The sequence below is a fragment of the Podarcis pityusensis genome (assembly GCF_964106645.2).
Source record: "Podarcis pityusensis genome assembly, chromosome: 5".
NCBI lineage: Eukaryota > Metazoa > Chordata > Lepidosauria > Squamata > Lacertidae > Podarcis > Podarcis pityusensis.
This window is the reverse complement of record NC_138032.1, coordinates 96,771,426-96,780,487: the sequence shown is the minus strand read 5'-3', so window position 1 is coordinate 96,780,487 and position 9,062 is coordinate 96,771,426. Positions and strand designations below refer to the sequence as shown.

The window sequence follows — 9,062 nt, the reverse complement described above, 5'->3', positions numbered from 1 at the left end:
GAGCATGTACCTCAGACAGGTGCTTACTCAACTGCTTTTGAAATCTCTGGGGAAATTCTGAAGCCTCTGAGGAAACCTCTGTTTTCAACATTGCCTGTTGCACAGCACAACGTGACATAAAAATATCCCAGAACTGAATGCCTTCTTCGACCCAGTTTCTATTTAAATAAAGACAATGCCACAAAGAATAAAAGAAACCAAACAACTGGCTGCTGTCCATACTGCAAAGGGAAATAAAGACTCGTTATATACTCTGGAGGAGTCCTTTATTAGGACTTGACAAAAATGGGTTACTAGCCTTGATTGTGAAAACACAGAAGACCAGGAGAGTGTGGGATTAGCATCCATCTTGCTGGTGCTTCTCATGAGGAAAGGCTGGAGGGGGAAGAAGAGCATGACAAATAAAATATTCCCAAATGCTTTCAGCACTCACTGGACAGAAATAATTCACAACAGAGCTCAGTTCAGCTCTGCGCAAGGAAGGGGAATTTATATTCAACAATTTTGATGCATTGAAAAAGGCTCTTTAAGTATCTGTCGAGTTCAAAAAGACCATGTGCTAAATATAAACCTTTCAAGCAACCTAAGAAAAGGAGCAGCCAGAGACCTTGTAGACTAGAAAAAGATGCAGATTGGTATACGGAGAGCAGATTGTCACAACTGCTCTGTGCTATGAGGTAAAACCTGCGCTGCTAAATCCCCACTTGCTTTTGAATCTAGAGGTGGGATCCCAGCTGCCTCAAAAGGTTTTGTGGCTTTCGATAATTTTCAACCTTCCACTGTTTGGTTGATGAGGTGAAAAATAACTACAGAATATTTCATCTAGAGCTGGCTATGAAAGAACTGGCATTCAGTGGACCTGAAACTAACCAGAGCTGCAGTTTCTGAGCATGCATATCAGCCTACATGAAGAAGATCAGTAGCAGGCAAGCACCTGGAGTGACATTACCTGTATCCTCAGACCCATTAGCGGCAACAACCACCCATCTAACAGGTATTGTATTTTATACTCATTCCTGCCACCCAAAAACATTATTTTTTCTGATTTTCTTCAAAAGAGATGTTCCACTGAAATCATGTGTAGGCAAACTAAGGCCTGGGGGCCCACTCGCCTTCTCAATCCAGCCCACGGATGGTCTGGGAATCAGTGTGTTTTTACCTGAGTAGAATGTGTCCTTTTATTTAAATTGCATCTCTGGGTTATTTGTGGGGCCTGCCTGGTGTTTTTACATGAGTAGAATGTGTGCTTTTATTTAAAATGCATCTCTGGTTATTTGTGGGGCATAGGAATTGGTTCATTTCCCCCCACCAAAAAAATATAATCCGCCCACCACAAGGTCTGACGGACAGTGGATCGGCCCCCTGCTGAAAAAGTTTGCTGACCCCTGACTTAAATCCAGAGGCAATGCTTCCTTCAGTGCTAGAGATAGGGCGCAACTGGTGCAGAATTAACAAAGCACAATAATTATAGATGAATGAGGAAGAAATCCTGGAGTTTCCAGTCAGGAATTTGTACTTTTCCAAAACTCTAAATGACAAATGATGCTTAATCTGTTTCTGAAACAGGTCTGGGCCAAAAAAGTTGTGGCATTACATATATGCATGCATGTATTCATTTAAATGGATTGGTACCCCAGGGGGGCTGGCTGGTAATGAGGCTTAAGTCTACCTGTGGCAGAGCAGGTCATCATAAATCAATTTGAAATGGCAAACATCCAAATAAAAGTGGATTGTTAAGCATTCAGAGCTCTTCAGTGTGTTAAATAATGTTAACAAAATTGCAACATTCCATTGTGTTTATGTTCATTGACCAGAATACTGGGAGCAAGCTAGAACATAGCTGTCAACTTACAGATTTGAAAATAAGGGACCAGCAGCCAAAATAAGGGGCCTGCAGCCTCACCTGTTCCAGGCACTCCAGTCTTCCTGTCCTCCTGCAGTCTGGTCAAACTCATGCTGGTAGCTTCGAGAACACTGTCCAACCAACTTTGCAACCAGAGGTTCAACAGAATAGAATCTGAATCACATGCACCAGAAGGCCTATGCAGCCTCAACTTAAGATGGCTCCCCGGCCTGGCTTTGCACTGCAAAGTTTGCAGCAGCACGTGCAACAAAATGGTGCCCAGCATTCAAAAACCCCATCAGCTTGCATTAACTAGCCACACACAAGGCATGCAAGCTCCACCCCCCCAGTTGTTCTTAGACTTCTTATTGGGTGAGCAACACAGCCAAGCAACACAGTTGGAGCCTCCCTCCTCCCTGGTTGGCAGGGAGGGAGGGAGAGGAGCTGCTTCCTTTGAAATTTAAGGGACATCATTTAAGGGACATTTAAGGGACATCCATCAATAAGGGACAGCAGCGGGACATGGCCCTGGAATAAGGGACTGTCCCTTCAAATAAGGGACACTTGACAGCTATGAGCTAGAAGCAGGTTTACTTTTTAGTGTACAATTGTATATAGCCTTCACATCTCTCCATATCTCTAAGTCAGGCTTTCTCAACCTCGGCCCTCCAGATGTTTTTGGCCTACAACTTCCATGATCCCTAGCTAGCAGGACCAGTGGTCAGGGATGATGGGAACTGTAGTCTCAAAACATCTGGAGGGCTGAGGTTGAGGAAGCCTGATCTAAGTCAATGAAGAGGCTAGGGATATATGGAGATATATAAAGGAGAATACATACATATTACACACACACACACACACACACACACACACACCTTTTTTTTTTAAAAGAAAACTAGCAAATCAAGGAAAGGAACTGGAATATCATTGAACGAAGCAGGCCTCTACTTTTTTTAAAAAAAACCTCCTCCAGGTCTTTGTTCCAAAGTACACCTTTAAAGTTTATAAAAAGGTCAAACTAGACATGCATGTTTGCAGTGGGGGATGGGGAGGGGTAAGAACAAAATTGCATCAGCTGGGAGGGGTAACAAGGAATGAGATCCAAGGAGACAGGGGGAGGGGAGGGAATATAACTTTTTCCTTCCTTCCAGTGCTGTTGAAGAAAATACCTCTTCTGAAGTTTGTATGAGCTTTTAGGGGAAATTCCTCATTAGCACCAAAGGGGATTTCCTCCAGATGCAAATACTAGCTTCAATCTGCAGGAGAGTAAAGGGTTGCATTCTTCTTAATGCCTGCTTTGATCCTGTTAATTGTCACCTGATGCAGTATGTATTTTAGTAAAAATCTACATTTTAGATGCAAAGACACCTTTTAACATCACATCTAATTTGGCTCTAAATCAACACTGCCAGATGTTCTGTCCTTTTCTTTTTCTTGTAAAGTTTTCCCTTAGAATCATAGAATCATAGAGTTGGAAGAGACCACAAGGGCCATCGAGTCCAACCCCCTGCCAAGCAGGAAACACCATCAGAGCACTCCTGACATATGGTTGTCAAGCCTCTGCTTAAAGACCTCCAAAGAAGGAGGTCTTAATAAATCAAGATATTCTGCCCCGCTTTCTTTCTTCCACATAAGGTTTCCATGAAAGGCTAGCTCAGGATCTGACCATTTTCTTTAATCATGCTCTCCCTCTTTGGTGTAACATGCACGTATAAATACACATGGCTAAGGCTGTGTTTACATAGTAGTAACTGCTGTTGATTTTCTTACAGCAAGTTCTTCTATTGAACTGAACATATTGTTTGAAATAGCGGCTGCACATGGGACTGATGACTTAGTGGAATTAATGGATAGACGCATACCTGGGAGATGTATTCATAGGTTCTTCTGCTCATGGACTCATTGTGTTGACTTGGACAAGCCCTTATCTATCAGCCTCAGGCCCCCAGTTGTCAAGTTAGAATAACTGTGGCTCTCAAATGGCTCAATAAACTTGCTGTTATTGCTGCCTACCTGGGGCTGCAAAACAGGCTGTGTGGGGCAGGCTGATGGTGGGATGTGTTCATTTTGGTGGGCCCTAGGTTGTATAGCTCAATTTATATGGTGCATTTAAGTTCAAATGTAATGTCACATGGAAAGTGGGACTTGGCACTGGCGGTAACTGGGGCTATTAAGTTGTGGGTGAACATATCAGACGACACAGCAATTCTTCAAACAGCTCTTGTTTATTCACAGGCCAGAACAGAACTGAACTGAATGGTTCAGTCAGCCTGCTTATATAGAGCTTCAGTACAACGTTACTGTAACAACTTTCTAAAACTACCCAATCACTGAATGTCACTTTTGATCCCTTATCTGCATAACTATCTACAGTATCCCCCTGCTGGCCCAGGGTGAGAACTTCAGTACATAACAGGGGCAGTGGGAAGTATTACTGGGAAATGAACAAATGAAGGTGGGAGCATCTCAATGCATTTTCAATTTCATTTTCAATCCTAGATCTACCCTGTTCAGCATTCTGCTTCAAAACATGATCATCTGTTGCCTCCAAGAGACAAATTTATTTATTTTCCACTATCTTCATCAATCAGAGGTATACAGTCTCTGTACATAGGAGTATCATTTGGCTAATATCAATTGATAGACCCACCTTTCAGACAAGACAGCCATCACAGGAGCCAACTCCTGGGGGCTGAGGGGTCTTCACCCACCCAGTAAAATATTTGAGGTGGCCTGGCCATTTTCTGTGAGGTTTTTAATTCTATCTCATTGCTGCAGTCTATCTTCACTCTTTTATATTACAACCATAATACAATAATCTCTAATTATTTCTGTTGCTCATAGTTCAAATCCTGCTTGCCAATTCATCATATATTTTGGGAGAGGTTCTTGAGGCTGCAGCATACATAGTATTTCCTTTTCCAGTTTTGAAAAGGGATCATATGTTGCTGAATGGGGGGAAAAACTTGTATGAACTATGGATCACCATATTCTAATAGGAATGGTCTTAGCTGATACACTTAAAAAGACCCTGCATTTCTCTAATGCCCTCAGCATTAATTACTCCCTAAATGGATTCTTAATCTAACCTTTAAGGGGAATTTTTTTTTTTTTAAGCAAGAGGATTAGTTTTGATCCCAAATTCCCTGTGAAAGGGGAGATCAGATGACTAAAGCACTTACAGAATCTAGGATTATTTCTGCTCTTGAAATATGAATACTGAATATGTATTCCCCCCTCTCCCCTCTTGCAATGGGCCTTCTATCGATGGATTATGGGATGGCTGCATGAATTAATTGTAATATTTTTTTCAAAAGCAGCCCCCCCCTCCAAATATATCCATTGTGCTGCGTATTCTTGTTGTTTGTCCTCACTCTTATTCTTTGTCCTCACTGCCACCAGGCTCAGTTGCTCTCCCTGCCAGTTAATCCTGTTAGCAATGGCAAACCCTATTTGGCTTTGTTCATTAGTGACCGTGATATCATAGTGTTAGACCTAACACTGCTACAGTTATACAGAAGGATGCAGGTCACGAGATTCAGTAAGATTTAGATACTAGCATGGTAAATAAGGTGAAGGCCAGAGAAGGAGAAGACGAAGAAGAGTATAGAAACAATAGAAAGTGTTCACAAGCACTTGTTGTTGTTTAGTCGTGTCTGACTCTTCGTGACCCCCTGGACCAGAGCACGCCAGGCACTCCTGTCTTCCACTGCCTCCCGCAGTTTAGTCAAACTCATGCTGGTAGCTTCGAGAACACTATCCAACCATCTCGTCCTCTGTCCTCCCCTTCTCCTTGTGCCCTCCATCTTTCCCAACATCAGGGTCTTTTCCAGGGAGTCTTTTCTTCTCATGAGGTGGCCAAAGTATTGGAGTCTCAGCTTCAGGATCTGTCCTTCCAGTGAGCACTCAGGGCTGATTTCCTGAAGAATGGATACGTTTGATCTTCTTGCAGTATTTATGACGTGAAATGAGGTAACTTAGCTCTAACTTCTAGGGCGCATTGAACCACTCCATCCAATTTCCTTTGGTTATAAACTGATTCTTCAGACACTGATTTTGAGATGAATCAATCAGGAATGTTTATGCTAATGGAGCTGCTCTTTAAAGTCTGGTGGTGAAACTGTGTTTTGTTGTTGATGTTTTATATTTGCAAGTAAACCTGATATGCATTCTAAATTGATGGCACAAGTTCCTTGCATCATTAAGCTTCGTTACATTCTCTGATGACAACTGGCAAGCGGCAGCCGTTGCCAAGGATTGAATGGCAAACATATCGAATTACTTCTTTTTATATAGATGGTTAGCTAGACAGCTAGCTAGACAGATGGGAGAGCAAAGGTGACCATCACTGAAGATGAGCCACTGTCGGGCCAATTATGAAATCAAGCAGTTCCAAATGACTGCCAGGGAGTCTTCCAGTGGCATGACATGAACTTGGGGTGGCGGGAGAATAGCAAATGGCCCAAGCCAGCCATGTTACTTGTTTGTTGAGAGCTTGGAACTGATGCAAAGTGGAAGTACGCATCACTCGTATGTCCTATGATCACTCTCCCACATTTTATATGAAGCGTAGAGACTTGAATATTTTCCCCAGAAAGCTCTACACTCTCTCCCACACTTTGGGATGTATGAGAACAATGCATATCACCCCCAGGGGAACAGGCACATCTCCAGATTTTATTTTATTTTTAGATTTAGAATCATGGGACAAGAATTGTGAGTCACTTGTGCTTACATGTCACATCACATATTCGGTCTTCTGCAGCAGGGTCCAGCCTTAGCATCTATCTTCAATGTCAAGAAACAGTCTGCAGGCATGCAAAGTAAGAATGAATGAACGTACTCACAGAATCATAGAGTTGGAAGGGACCCCAAGGGTCATCTAGTCCAACTCCCTGCAATGCAGGAATTTTAGCTAAAGCATCCATGACATGGCCATCCAACCTCTGCTTAGAAACCTCCAAGGAAGGAGAGTCCACCACCTTCCAAAGGAGTCTGGCCCACTGTCAAGCAGCTCTTACTGTCAGAAAGTTCTTCCTGATGTTTAGTTGGAATCTTCTGTCTTTTAAGTTTGAATCCACTGATTGATGTCCTACCCTTCTGGAACAGGAAAAAATAAGCTTGTTCCCTCTTCCATGTGACAGCTCTTGAGACATAGGAGCCAACTCCTAGGGGCTGAGGTCAATAAAATATTTGAGGGGTCCAGGCCTCTCCAATGTTGATGGGCATTGCCATTCAACTAGTGTGTGCATCCTGTGTTATGTGGTTGATCATGGGGGGTGGGGGTGGGAATGTGACAGCCGCTTTGTGAAGTACAGTGGTACCTCGGGTTATAGACGCTTCAGGTTACAGACTCCACTAACCCGGAAATAGTACCTCGAGTTAAGAACTTTGCTTCAGGATGAGAACAGAAATCGAGCAGTGGTGGCGCGGTGGCAGCGGGAGGCCCCATTAGCTAAAGTGGTGCTTCAAGTTAAGAACAGTTTCAGGTTAAGAACGGACCTCCGGAACGAATTAAGTTCTTAACCTGAGGTACCACTGTGCACAGCAGGGTGCATTTCAACTGTTCACATGACTTTGTATTCTCCAACTTGTTGTGGGACGTCCTATACATAACCTTCATTTGAAACTATTCATCTGAAACCTTTTCAAACTGAAACATGCACACATCCCTCACTACGTTCCTTTAAAATAATTTTCAAAATATGCTTTGTTGGTTTTGCTAGTAGAAGAGAAATTAATTAGCACTTAATGACCATGCAGCCATATAATGGCAGCTGGCTTCTGCAGGGAGGCAACCCACAACTTTTTTTGCTTGTAAAGAATGAATAGCTAGACAATGGTGCTGATTTAATTTTTGCATTCAATAATTGGTTTTCCTGAATTTGGTCTGGTGTGGTTGCTAGAAGCAGGGGCCCTTTTCAAATTATACATCTATGATGACTTTCAGATGTTTTTCTTGTTCTTCAGGACAATGAAATATAGAAGGCTCTGTTTCACTAAGTGAAATTCTTTCTTTGCCTGCTTTGTGGCTAAAAAAGTGGGATTTTTTAAATCTTCATTTGGACAAAACTTTCACTGGGTTTTTTTTCTTTAAAAAGGCTCCATTGGCTAGTCCCCATGAAGTTGTCAACATAGCTCCCATCCCAAAGCCTTACAGACAGAAGAACATAGGCAGCATACCAGATGAGAGGAAAAACTAAGAGCAAACAAATAGGAAACAGTCAAGCAAATCAAGCAGGATTCAGGGCAAGAGCAAGACAGAGTAAAAATCTGCCCGGATGGCGATTTCACCCTTGAAATCCCAGGCATGTCCGGGGAAATCCAGATATATGGCAACCCTAGTATATATGAAGTATATATACTCTTCAGCAGCCCTGAGCCCCCGGGAATCAAAAGGCTATATAAAACCACATTCATTGCTGCGGGCTCCCACAACAGTCGTGGCAACAGAGGAGTTGGGTGAAGGACATTGTCATCTCACTCTTGTCCACCTGAGGAGTCCAAGTGACTCTTGATCAGACCTACTTGGAATGGCACCTTCCTCCATGCCAGGGAAGAAGGGGTGAGGGAAGAGCTACATCAGGAGCGAGGCGGGAAGAAAGACTGATCTTGGGATCTGCTGGCCCAATGGACCCTGCCGCCTGAGGTAGTTGCCTCACCTTGCCCTGACTGTTGGCCTCATCCGCAATCTGAAATAAGTGTGTCATTGTCACTTAGTGTGCTCCTGGCTGGGTTATAAACTAAAGCTGCAGACATCACACAAGGCAATTGCCTCTGGCAGTTTGTTAATTTAGCATGAGAGTCATTCGGCTGCTTCCCCCCTTTTCCCACCTCTGTATTAACTCATACTAAGAGAGCGGATTTGTCATGAAGGAGCTTTGGGGTTTGACTTCTTGTACTCAGTGTTGTTACTGTAGATCAGGCTTCCTCAACCTCGGCCCTCCAGATGTTTTGAGACTACAATTCCCATAATCCCTGACCACTGGTCCTGCTAGCTAGGGATCATGGGAGTTGTAAGTCAAAAACATCTGGAGGACCAAGGTTGAGGAAGCCTGCTGTAGATTGTACCTAGTTCCAGGGGTGCCAGCACAATTTCCTGGGCCCAATGCTTTGAGCCCTCTGCCCCACCTGCAAAAGAGGGCACAAGTGTGTATTAATGGCTTTGTGTCATATGCAGATTTATGCCCCCCTTTGTGTGGACCTTGCACAACTAAAT

General features: G+C 43.3%; 1 protein-coding gene across 1 annotated transcript in view; it reads left to right on the top strand.

Moving 5' to 3' along the window:
• Positions 1-381: 381 nt before the first annotated feature.
• The window catches only part of SHISAL1 (shisa like 1), a gene marked incomplete at its 3' end in the record, with an annotated part of 180,892 nt that continues 172,211 nt past the window's right edge, over positions 382-9,062 (top strand). The window contains exon 1 of the mRNA XM_081005753.1: positions 382-994. The remainder of the gene's footprint in view (positions 995-9,062) is intronic.